The sequence below is a fragment of the Ipomoea triloba genome, chromosome 1 (genome assembly GCF_003576645.1).
Source record: "Ipomoea triloba cultivar NCNSP0323 chromosome 1, ASM357664v1".
Classification (NCBI taxonomy): domain Eukaryota; kingdom Viridiplantae; phylum Streptophyta; class Magnoliopsida; order Solanales; family Convolvulaceae; genus Ipomoea; species Ipomoea triloba.
The window spans coordinates 21345547-21357787 of NC_044916.1; the positions used below are offsets into that span (position 1 = coordinate 21345547).

General features: G+C 35.6%; 1 non-coding gene across 1 annotated transcript; it reads right to left on the reverse strand.

Moving 5' to 3' along the window:
• Positions 1-11894: 11894 nt before the first annotated feature.
• TRNAG-UCC lies at positions 11895-11966 on the reverse strand. The gene has a single exon. It is a non-coding gene; the product is annotated as a tRNA-Gly (tRNA).
• Between the last annotated feature and the right edge of the window lie 275 nt (positions 11967-12241).

The window sequence follows — 12241 nt, forward strand, 5'->3', positions numbered from 1 at the left end:
TAAGTCATTCTTTATATCATCTAAAGCATTTAAGCAACACACCTTAAGCTATAGTTTAACACACCTTAACGTATAGTTTCACGCAGCACAAGTTTTTTTTTTTTATCATGGACCTTAAGTTTTATTATCACACACCATATGATTTATAAGCACGCACCTTATGCAGTATTAGCTTGCACCCCATGTATTATTAGCACGCACCTTATGCCTTATTACAACCTAACTTATTCCTTATTATCACGCACCTTAAGTTATATTACTTCGCACCTTAAGTTTTGTTAACACGCATGATATCTCTTATTAGTACGCACTTAGGCAATTTATCTCTAATGGTATTTTGTATATGTAGATGCATAATTTTGTTGAACCAGATGGCAGTGAGCTGAAAAGGTAAAAACTGTTTGAAGAAAACCTTAATACGAAGATTGGCAATGACATTGAACTTCGGGCAATTGATTTGGTAAATTATATTTTAATTGCATATACATAAAATTGTATTTATTTTTTAGGTGTTAACATATATTTTAAAATGTCCAAATGCAGTTTTTTTTCCAATCATTGCATCTAATCATATATATGTCATATGTATCAATGTAAAGCATCATCGCATTGATATAATTGACAATTCGTTTGTTAATCACCCAAGTGATGCGAAATATGGCAAAATACTGTCGAATTTGGTAAGTAGCCTAAGGCATTGCTTGAAGCTATTTTATGAAGTATATAGTTTTTGTTTTTTTTTTCCTGATTTTCTATTCGTTTGCAGAAAATGTTTTTCATTAGGTTCTTAGAGGCAAATAAAGTAGTTAGGTGCAAAGGCAATGTGGCCTAAAAATGTTATCCCACACAGATTAGACATGAAGTGGAGGGACTCGAAAAATGACTGATTGTGGCATATTTGCAATGCGTCACATGGAGACGTATATGGGAATGGGGACGAGTGGTTGGGATTGCGGTCTTCAAAAAGGAAACAAATCACAGCTTGATCGCCTAATTAAGGGTAAAATACTTTGCAGTGATATTATGTTCTAGGATTAATGAACTCCAGGAGCAGAATAAGAAAAAGGCTCTTCGTTTTGAGAAAAAATGATAAATATTTTTTTTGCAAGCAACATATTTGTAAATAGTTTGTGGATATACAATTTTTTGGTTTTGATTTAATGAATCTTAGATTCAACAAACACACTGAAGGTGTAGTATTTTGCGGTGAGGTGAATGAAGATAGAAGTGGTAAAACGAAGAGTCAAGGCTCCCCGAGTGTCGGTCTCTCAAGGAAGACAGTCTGGAGTTGAGTATCGTGTTGGCATTTAGGAGGTTGAAGGAAAAGAGTTACGTGAATGACCAAGACTCAAAGGACATTTATACAAGAGTTCTAAACTTAAATAGATAGGCTTAAGAAAAGGGGAAATATAGATTGGGGCTCGTGGCTAGCATATATGGTCGGCTCTCCTATAGGTTTTGCAAACACATGATTTGGATTCAACTAGGGAGTTCACGGCACTTCACCGAGTGGCGTCACACTCGGACTCCCACATTCTCAGTCAGTTGGGGCATTTCATCGAACACATTGTCTAACACTCCTCCCGGGCCTCTTCCTCTCGGACAGAGGGCGGGGATGTAGATGAGTTGGACTCGTGAGAGGCCGCTATCGCGCGCGCACACTCACTTTCACATGGTTTGCTACCTAATTTGGCCACACTTAGGCACAAAGCATATCAAACATCACCCACACAAGCATTTGAATCTAAAAACATCAAGCTCACAAATTTCAGGAAATTTATTCAACAAATCAACCACATAACTAGTTTCGGGGCCACCAATCCCCTATCTACTCTAAGCAAACATCAAGAAAATAATAAGAGAAAGCAATAGAAGATTGAAAGGAAATAACATGAGATTAAACTAAATAAGGTAAAGAAGAGTTACCATCCATAGCTAATAGATCCTATTACATTTTTGCATTCAATCTTCTAGCCTTCTACCTTGGTTGCATCAATCTAATCTAAGGAAAAATGGGGTTTTCCCCCAAGATGGGAGAAAACAAAGAAACTTCATATCTCAAAACTAGGGTTCCCCTAAAATTTCACGAGAAGGGTTTTAAATAGCCATCATGAAGTCAAAATCCTGAAATAGCCCCGAATGGCATGGTCACGCCACCTTCACGCGTGAAAGGGGGCGTGGACGCGTACTGGAAGTGGTCCACGCCTCCTTCACGCATGATGCCTGCGTGAATGGACCCTGCCCGGTTGCTTCTTCGCTTGCTGCTTTGTTTTGGCCTCGGATCCCTTTCCATTCTACAGAATTGACTTCAAAACATGCTGTAAGGTTGAGTTAGAGATTTTTTATCACATCCGAGTCTTTATGCATGAAATTGTTATAAATGGGTGACAAAACTTCACAATTTTGTCCTATAAATGACCCTAAATTCGACTATTCTTGGCGCTTATCAAAGTTTCCACACTTAAACCTTGCTTGTCCTCAAGCAAGTACATTATCTAAACTCTAATCACTTAAGTGCTAAGAATAGTTACATACTCTTATCGGTTGATCAATCAGGTGATGTATGGGTGTTTAGAGCAGAGTGGGTGAAATTCCCTACACTATCTACAAAGACTACTAAGCTTATGCCAACCAAATGTGAGAAATATGCTAAGGAAGTGAAGGTCTCATAAGATAGATTTTATAACAAAAAAAAAATCGTATTCACACCTTTCAAGCATGCAAACAATAGGGATTCACCTTTCATTTTGTAGGGGCCTAAAAGCCGATCCCACTAGTGGAAACGATGTGCACACCCTAGTCAAATGTCCAACCATACGCCAAAGCCCATTTACGAAAATAAATAAGGGTAGGGACGTGGACCGCTCATCGCCATGGCTTGGGCGATCACTCTTTTTTCTCAACCCTCTCGGCTATTCTTTTGGACAACCCAACTTCACATGGATCTCCATGCTTTTTCGAAAACAGTGCAATGGGTGCCCGAATCTAAGCAGGACGGCTCACCTCCTCTCAATTTTCTCATATCCCAGGATCTCTTTGGGACAACCGACTTCACATGGATCTTTAGGAGTGGCCATTTTTAAGCCTTTTTTCTCAATTCACCATTTCAACCCCTCATGCCTTTCATCTAGGGATTAAGGGATTTTTCGCTCTAAGCTCACTGATAGGCTCACCTTTTGCCCCATGCCCTACTAAATTAGGTTCAATTCCCGGGTTTCGCTAATCTTATCTTTCTAAAACTAGAGGGTACACACTCCCACATCGAGAGATCCTTGACTAAGGTCCCAACAAAAATAAGAGGTGAAAAACATGCAATCACACAAAGATATGAACCATATTGGTTCCAAAAATTTCAATTTGGTGCACATTGTAACTTCCAAGGCATATTTCAAAATTTATTCGGCATAAGATTAGGATTCTTCTTAGATAGTATCGACAATAACACTCTCTAATTCTCATACCCTAACAACTCAATCGATTAACCAATTCAAGTAATCTACAATGCATCCTTTCCACACTTAAAAGATAACATCGTCCTCGATGTTGCCATGAGGAACGGTGGAAAAAGGAGCAGGGTCATAAAAATAACTAACAAAAGTGTCTTTCCACACTTAAAAGTGTTTCCTAGGCTGGAACAATTCTACTAAAAAGATCACACCCATTATAAACAAGATCATACGACTCATCATTTGTAAATCAAGACAAACTTGCGTGCAAAAATATTCTCATCTAAGATCAAACAGGGCTTCAAAATCGAAAAAGAGATAGAAAATATACTCACAAAGCGTATCCCTGTAATAACCATATGCACAATTCGCTGCCCTTCCAAAAAGTTTCCTACAATAACGGTTAGAAATGAATAAAGAATTTTAAGGTCTACCTTTGTTTCTTCTGGAGTATAAGCTACTTGTGGTCTCTTCTTCTCTTCTTTCGGCTTGGGGTGCCTCCCAAGAGCGCCACGTTTTACGTCTTTAGCTAGACGAAACGTGTAAACAAGTAATGTACTCAAACTGCTAATTGTTCATCATGCAAGATTTAAAGGAAAAGAATATAAACAAAACAAAATAAAAGATTGTCCACAATTATAGTTTCACAAATCATCACTCTCGATCATTCAATCAAGCACTTTTTGTTGATTCTTCCCTCACATTTTCCTTTTTGATGTGGTGCGCTCCTTTGCCAAGTCTTCGATCCTTTGCATCTGCTCCAAGTGTAGCTGATATTGGAAGATTTGTAGGGATCTCCAATCTGTTTGGAATCTCAAATTGTTGAGGCGGGGAACTTGGTGCCGCAGTGGGTGGTGTTGATGATGATGATGGGGAATCTAAAGGTGAATACAACTTTGAAGGGGACGAAGAAATGAATGACAATGGCGGGGATGATGGTCCAGCTGGGGATGCCGGTGGTGTGTCAGTGGATTCTCTGGCCATCCCTCTTGCATATCTAACTCTTGATAAAGGTGTCAGATTCAACCCCGCTATGTCCTCTTGAGACATAGGGACAATTTGTGCTCCCTGGACCCGATACTCAAACCAATTAATCTTCATTTGGTTACCCATAGCAACACACAATCTCGTCACTAGAGGTCCGACGAATATGGATTTCACATTTTCTTGCTGTTGAGCATGCAGCCAGCCCTTGCAGATCATTCCCATGTTTACCGAACTTCCCGTGTCCATACTCCACAACATGAATAGATCCGCCTTGGAGATTCTATCATAACTCTCTAGCCTACCGCCCCAAAAGTGTGCAACGATTTTCTACATAACTCTCAGGTCTTCTCGAACAACTTGAGAGAGTCTTACTCTCGATCCATTCCAGTCAATCCAGGCCTAGCTATCATAGCCCAATATTTTCTTAGAGTGTCTCAGCTACCGAAGTCCCATTTGAGTCAGCGGTACCAATGCTGAGTCTGGCCTTCTTCGTTATAGAATCCCAGATAAGTATGGATTCAACAAAAAATCTGGAAAAAGCACGGAGAAACGCTTCTCTAAGCGATTGGCTGAAAAGGCGAGGCAGGACGAAATCAAGGCGAGACGTGCAGTAAATGGAGGTCATTTGGTTGGGGACACCTCCACTAGGGGTGTAAACGAATCGAATCGAGTCAAATATCTCACTATTCGATCCGAATTCGACTAAATTGATGAATATTCGTATTCGTTTAATATTTGAATCCCAAATTTGATTCGTATTCGATTCGACCAGTTTATTCGAATATTCGAATTTGAAATGCAAGTTAATTTTTTCTTCAAATTTTTCAATAAATTAAGATAAAATTTATTTAAAAAAATAAAAATTTAAATAGCATAAAGAAACAAATCGAAGAATGTTGTCGTCCTCCGCCACCTTTGCCATCCTCCGCTGCCGAAACTGTTGTCGTCCTGTTGCTGCTAGCAAGAAGAAGCCATTGTTACCGTATGTACAGTCTGCCAGACCACCATTACCATTATAGATCCGGAAGAGATTGGTGACTACGTGAGGGCCGAGGGGAAGAAGAAGGCTATGACGATTGGTGTATGGGCTAGCACCGCTAAGGGCTTGAGTTAGTAACGAGGGCTGATGAAGTGATGAGGGCTAATGGCTGAGGTCGGCTCAGGCATTGGCGATTGGAGAATGGAGGAGGCTTTGGACTTACTCACTTAGGGCAACAAAGCTTAATTTTTCTCTTTTGTTTAAATTTTAATATAAAATTATATATATATATATATATATATATATATATATATATATATATATATATATATTCGAATAGTATTCGAATCGAATACACTCTGATTCGTATTCATATTCAACTATTCGAATAAATTATTCGAATTCGAATCGACATATTCGAATTCGAATCACGAATCAAATTTTTTTTATTTGATTTGTTTACACCCCTAACCTCTACAGATCCTCTCATTATATCTTCCGGTGTAAAAGATATAGAACCACCCCCTACACTCGTGCATTCATCACCTCCCCGCATTCCTAGGTATATTTACTATGAAGAAGAAGATATAAAACTACCCAAAGATATTCCACCACCACCTGGGTTCAAACCACGCACTCTAAGCATTGAAACGTCGAACCTTAAACAATTGTGACAATTGTATTCACTTACAAATTTTTCTTTTTTTTTTTCTATAAACTTTTTATGGAATTATGACAACTGTATTCACTGTCAGCAACTTAAAACTTTCTCGTAAATGAAATCAGAATACTTAAATGTGTGAGTTTCAAGGCAGTTGGAGTTTGAGAAAAATAAAACGCATATTGCATTGTTTTGTCGTTTACCTAAATTAATAAAATGTTTCACCTTGATGTATTTAATAGAATCATATATGTGTATGTCACCATGCACCTTATACTCTTAGTTTGCACACCTGAATGTCTAAACTGGCGCACCTAAAGAAAAAAAATGGTCAAGCTACCTTGTATTGTTATTTCATGAATCTAAGACATTAAATATGCGCACTTACTCCAGTACATTGGCGCACGTAAAACAGAAAAATGGGGAACCTTAAGATATTAATTCAATTCGATCCAGGTAAGTGACAAGTCTATTCATTGTCAGCACCTCAATGCTTTCTTGTGAATGTAGTCAGAACTTCAATGCATTTGTAGTTGGTGAAAACAGTCAGCATTGAATGGTCATTCTCAATAGCTAAAATATGTGTGTGTGACTAAGGGGAATCGCACTTTGTGTGTTATTACCACGCACCTTATAGTCTTTGTCTGCGCACCTGAGTCTCTAAACTAGCGCACCTAAAACAAAAAAAAAATGTCAACTTACCTTGTATTGTTATTTCGCGAACCTAAGGCATTAAAACGGCGCACCTACTCCTAGACATTGGTGCATGTAAAATAGAAAAATGGCGCACCTTAACATATCAATTCAATTAGATCCAGATAAGTGACAAGTTTATTCATTGTCAGCACCTCAATGCTTTCCCGTGAAGGTAGTCAGAAGCTTTAAATGTGTTTAATTCAAAGTATTTGGAGTTGGTGAAAACAGTCAACATTGAATGGTCATTCACAGCGGCAAAAATAAGTGCATGTGACCAAGGGAGTTGCTTGTTACTCATCCGGACTAACTTTGTCGCCTACAAAAAGGGAGGAACAGTCAACACCTATCAGAACATCAGTTTAATCCTTCATGTTTTTTTTAGATGTTAACCCACTCTTTATACTTCGATTAACTATATACCTCAAAGGTATCTTTTCAAGGTTCAAGTCCTTAAAGACCCCAAAGATGTGCTTACACAACAGTCCAATCATCTCAAACATTTTGCAACTACATGTTGTCTCTTGTTCACTCAAATTGTGCACCACACTGAATGTTTTATTTTAAATCTAAACTGTAAATGCTAGATCCTAACTAGTAAAAAGTGAACTACTAAACCAAATAAAATAATAAAAAAAAACTCAGTCAGAAACTCTAAAATCAAACCCTAAGCGCAATTTAAAATAATATGCAAAATGAAAGGATATCTTTTAAATATGCAAAAACTCAGTTAATGAAAGGCAATCTTTTAATACTAAATATGCAAAATGTTAATACTAAATGTGCAAACTTGACAAAGTCTAAAAATTTCATATTTTGGTGTTCAAGTTTGCATAGCAAAGTTGGTGATAATTATGAAAATGCCATCATGTTTTTCTAAAATATTAACTAAGGGTGTGTTTGGTTCACAAGTTTAGCTATAATGAAAGTATCAAAGTCATTGCTATTGTTTGGTTGACAGGTTTTTTGAACACTACTATAGGTTTTGATTACCCCCATTAATTGCAAAATTCATTCCCTAATAAAATAAAGGTTTCATCCCTTCCTCCTCAATTGTTTCCCCAACTATTTATAGTCATTCTCATTCCATCCTACTACCAAACATGCAAAATACTTTCATCAAAACCCATTACCATAACAAGTATTTGATACACGTTTCGATTTCGATTTCGATTCCGATTCCGATTCCCATATGCGAACCAAACACACCCTAAGAACCAATCTCAACCTTACATATGGAAAAATTAGATGGACCAAATCTAATTTAAAAAAAAAAACACGGTGGCGTTTTCGTAATTATCACCAACTTTACTATATAAACTTGCATACTAAAATATGTAATTTTCAAAATTTTTCAGGTTTGCACATTTTGTACTAGCATTTTACACATTTAGTATTAACATTTTGCACATTTAGGGTGCGTTTAGAAACTCAAAAAATGATTTCTCAGTGTTTGCCTAGAAGGGTAAAATAGAAGTCAATGGAAAATAAGGGTGTGGTCAATGACAAATAGAGAAAATTTTTCGAAAAATGACTTCCCATTTTTTGGGGGAAGTCATTTTTCGTTTGCAGCAGTAGAGTAACTAATCACCCCTGTTGTCGTTGCCACCACCACCACTACCACCACCACACCACTAGAGAGTAAGGGCTCAATTCCTAGACTATACAAAATTTTAAAAATTTTAAGAATATAATTTTTTAAAAATAAATAAACAGGATAAATGGGCCGCCTGTTTAGCCCGTTAGCCCGTCCAACATGGATGGCTTGGTAAAATCCCAACTCGGGGAAAAACGGGTCAAATCGGCCCGACCTATTTCTTGATGAACTTTAGACAGACAAGTCCATATAGGCTGGGTTGGTACGTTTTGATAGCTCTATCCACCACCACCACCCCACAACCCACTTCCACCGCCACTTAGGTACACTCTATGAGACTGTTACTTGCATTTTTAACACAATTTACTTACACATCAAAGTTTGAATTAGTTACAAAATTGCCACTGCGTTTTGATTTTTAAAAGTGTTTCTAATCAATTAGATTGGATAGATGGACGGCTTTGAATTAGTAGATTTTCATTCCTCTCTCGGGTATGCGGTTCTCACTTGATCCGTCAGACACACACACACACACAATATATATATATATATATATATATATATATATATATATATATATATATAGTAGTACAAAAACAACGTTTTGCTTATGTTGTAAAAGGATTTTTACATCTATTTTACAACAGACGCAAATTTGGGAAACGCAAAATGGAGGTACTTTGCGTCTGTCAACAATAAATGCATAAAGTCTACTTTATGCGTTTGTTCCTGACTAGGAACAAACGCATTAAGTCAGTTTTTATATACTAAAAGAACACAAGCGTTTGTTCTGTAGTAGGAACAAACGCCTATTGTTATTTTAAAAAAAAATTATTAAAAATACTTTTTTCCCAGTAAATAATTTGTTTCCACCAATATAATCAATTTATCCCCACAATCAACAAATTAAACCTCATCCAAATAACCAATCAACACATTATCACTCTATCAACACTTAACCATTCAATTCAACCCACTACTCTAAACTTTATCAACACATAAATATCAACCCAATTAATCAGTCAACACATATAACTACCAACACATCATTAAAATTAACCAATTAAGAATATTTAATGCTCTGTGCCCGCGCACACACACATACAGACATATATATATATATATATATATATATATAGAGCAATTAACGTTCAACAATGCACTACCAGTACGTAGTATTTTCCTAAAACTAGTAAATGATGCAAACCCATAATGTGTATACAACATTGATGGAAGGAACAAATATTTACCAATTTCAATTTTAAAAAAGGAAATGCAGAACATCAGGATATCCATATTTGAACATTGTTCTAGCCAAAAATTTAAACTAACGATAGTCTTAAAAAAAACCCTAGTTTTCTACTTAATTAATTAAAAAAAAAAAAGCTGGCAACTATATGCGTTTGTTGTGAGTACATAGTAGACGCATATAGTCAACGTAATTTTTTAAAACAAATTAAAAACGAATTTAATAGTGATAATTTTAATTATAAAACTGTCACGGCTCACTTTATGTGTCTTGTGTTTTTACAACACACGCAAATTGTTAGATTTTTATGAACATTTTTATGCTAGTGATATATATATATATATATATATATATATAAATATAAAATTATTGGATCAAATGAGAACAAGTCCTTGAGAGATAAATAAGAAATAATCTCAGTCTTACATCTAAAAAAATCAAACGGATCAGAAATTTTTTTTTTAAAAATGCAATGATATTTTCATAATTATCACCAACTTTACTATGCAAACTTGAAAACTAAAATCTGCAATTCTCAGACTTTTCCAGGTTTAGACATTTAGTATTAATATTTTGCATATTTAGTATTAACATTTTGCATATTTAGTATTAAAAGATTACACCTGCAAAAATGTGAAAGTGCATTGCACTTAGGGTTTGGATTTTAGAGTTTATGATTGAGTTTTTGGTTTTATTTGGCTTATTGATTCACTTTTTACTACTTAAGGTCTAGCATTTAGGGTTTAGATTTAAAATTCACTTTTTCGTTGATCTTATAAAATTTACTAGGTTTGCATATTTAATTGTTAAAGATTTCATATTACGTGAGAACTTGTGAACTAATTTAAACCATTGAAATTAGGGATTAGACGGTTGAGATCTACCTATGTATTGGCCAAAATTAAGGAGCAAATTCACACTCTAAAAGCAAGAAATAAATCTGGAAGGGCAATTTGGTCAATCAACGAGCTCCGCAATGGGTTTAATAGACCCGCTGAGCAGTCCATGTTGGAGCAACAGGTCTGTTTAAAATGTTTATTTAATCCGTTGATATGCCCCGTGACGATTGAGTAGTATTTGATTATTCGCTTAGCCTCTGTCATTAATACAGAATGTCGTGCATTGCTATACAGAATTTTGTGCATCGATAACTCTAGTTTGATTATTAGCTTGGCCCATGCAGTGCATTCATATTACTTTGATCGTGCATTCCTATACAGAATGTTGTGCATTTCTATACAGAATGTTGTGCATTTCTATATCAAATGCCGTGCATTGATAATTCTTTGGTTGTGCATTCAAACATAGCCCAACATCCTACAATGGACATTCCAATGTCATATGATGCACCGCACTAAGTGCACTAATGCACACCTCACTAACCTACAATGCACAACTCGCAACACTAGGTTGCACACCCAACACAACGAAATGTACGTACTACCCAACCATCATCGATGAACCTCATTTTTAACTATAATTCTCAACCATCACCGATGAATCTCGATGGACGACTAAGATGAGTCATCACTTTTCACATGAATGAGTTGTTTTCATTTAAGCCCAACACAACAATTGGCACTAATAGAAACTCAAGGTGACGCTACAATTTTTTAGTTTTATCAAATAAAACTAGTCTTTAATGTGCAACTAATTTAAGGTGCATCAGTTTAGAATTTTCTTTTAAAAAGCATTGATCACCGCATAACCGCACGAGAAGCTATCCCCGCACCTGAAACCTCATACACACATACAGGTGAGAGGTCACAGGTTCGAACCTGTATATGTCCAACAGTTATGCCAATTCTGATTGGAATAATGTTCGAACCTAAGACTTTCCTTATAGAAATCAATGAATAAGTTAAAAATAATAAATAGTTAACGAAATATTTAGTTATTAAAGTTTACACTAACGGGATGGATGGCATTTATAACAAGTAAATGATATAATAGAGGGTAAACTATGAAAAATAATTTTAAAAAAAAATACTAAAATCAAAATAATATGAACGATTTATTTTAACAAATAATTGGACTAACATTTTTTAGTACATATTCTAAAAATATTATGAGGCAAATAAATTGATATCTAAATTAAAAACAGTTAACATATAAAAGTTTGATTAATAGAAGTGTGAAAATAAATTTTATTTAAATTAAAATAATATAAGTAAAGTGGAATTTGTATAATAATTTATTATATAAGTAGTTTTTTAAAACTCCCTTGAGCCGCAGGCTTGATTATAAAGAGAAAGAGAAGCCTTAACAGAAGACTAAGTTAATGCGTTTGCCGGGAGTCGAACCCGGGTCTATTGCTTGGAAGGCAATTATCCTAACCGTTGGACTACAAACGCAATTGTGTTATTTAGTGCTTACTTTACGTATTTGTTAGTGTAAAACAGATATTACTTACATAAAGCTTTGACATCTACATTCTCATTTCTCAACCGGGAATGTCATAATGCTGATGTGGCCTCAGCGCATAAGTGCATAACCTTCCAGGTACATTTTAATATACTAAAAGTATATTATTCAAAAGTACGTGAATTTTTATATATTATCAAATAATATTATTTTAGTATATTAAAAAATGTATACAGTTATGGTTCATACAGCGATGTAGACCATG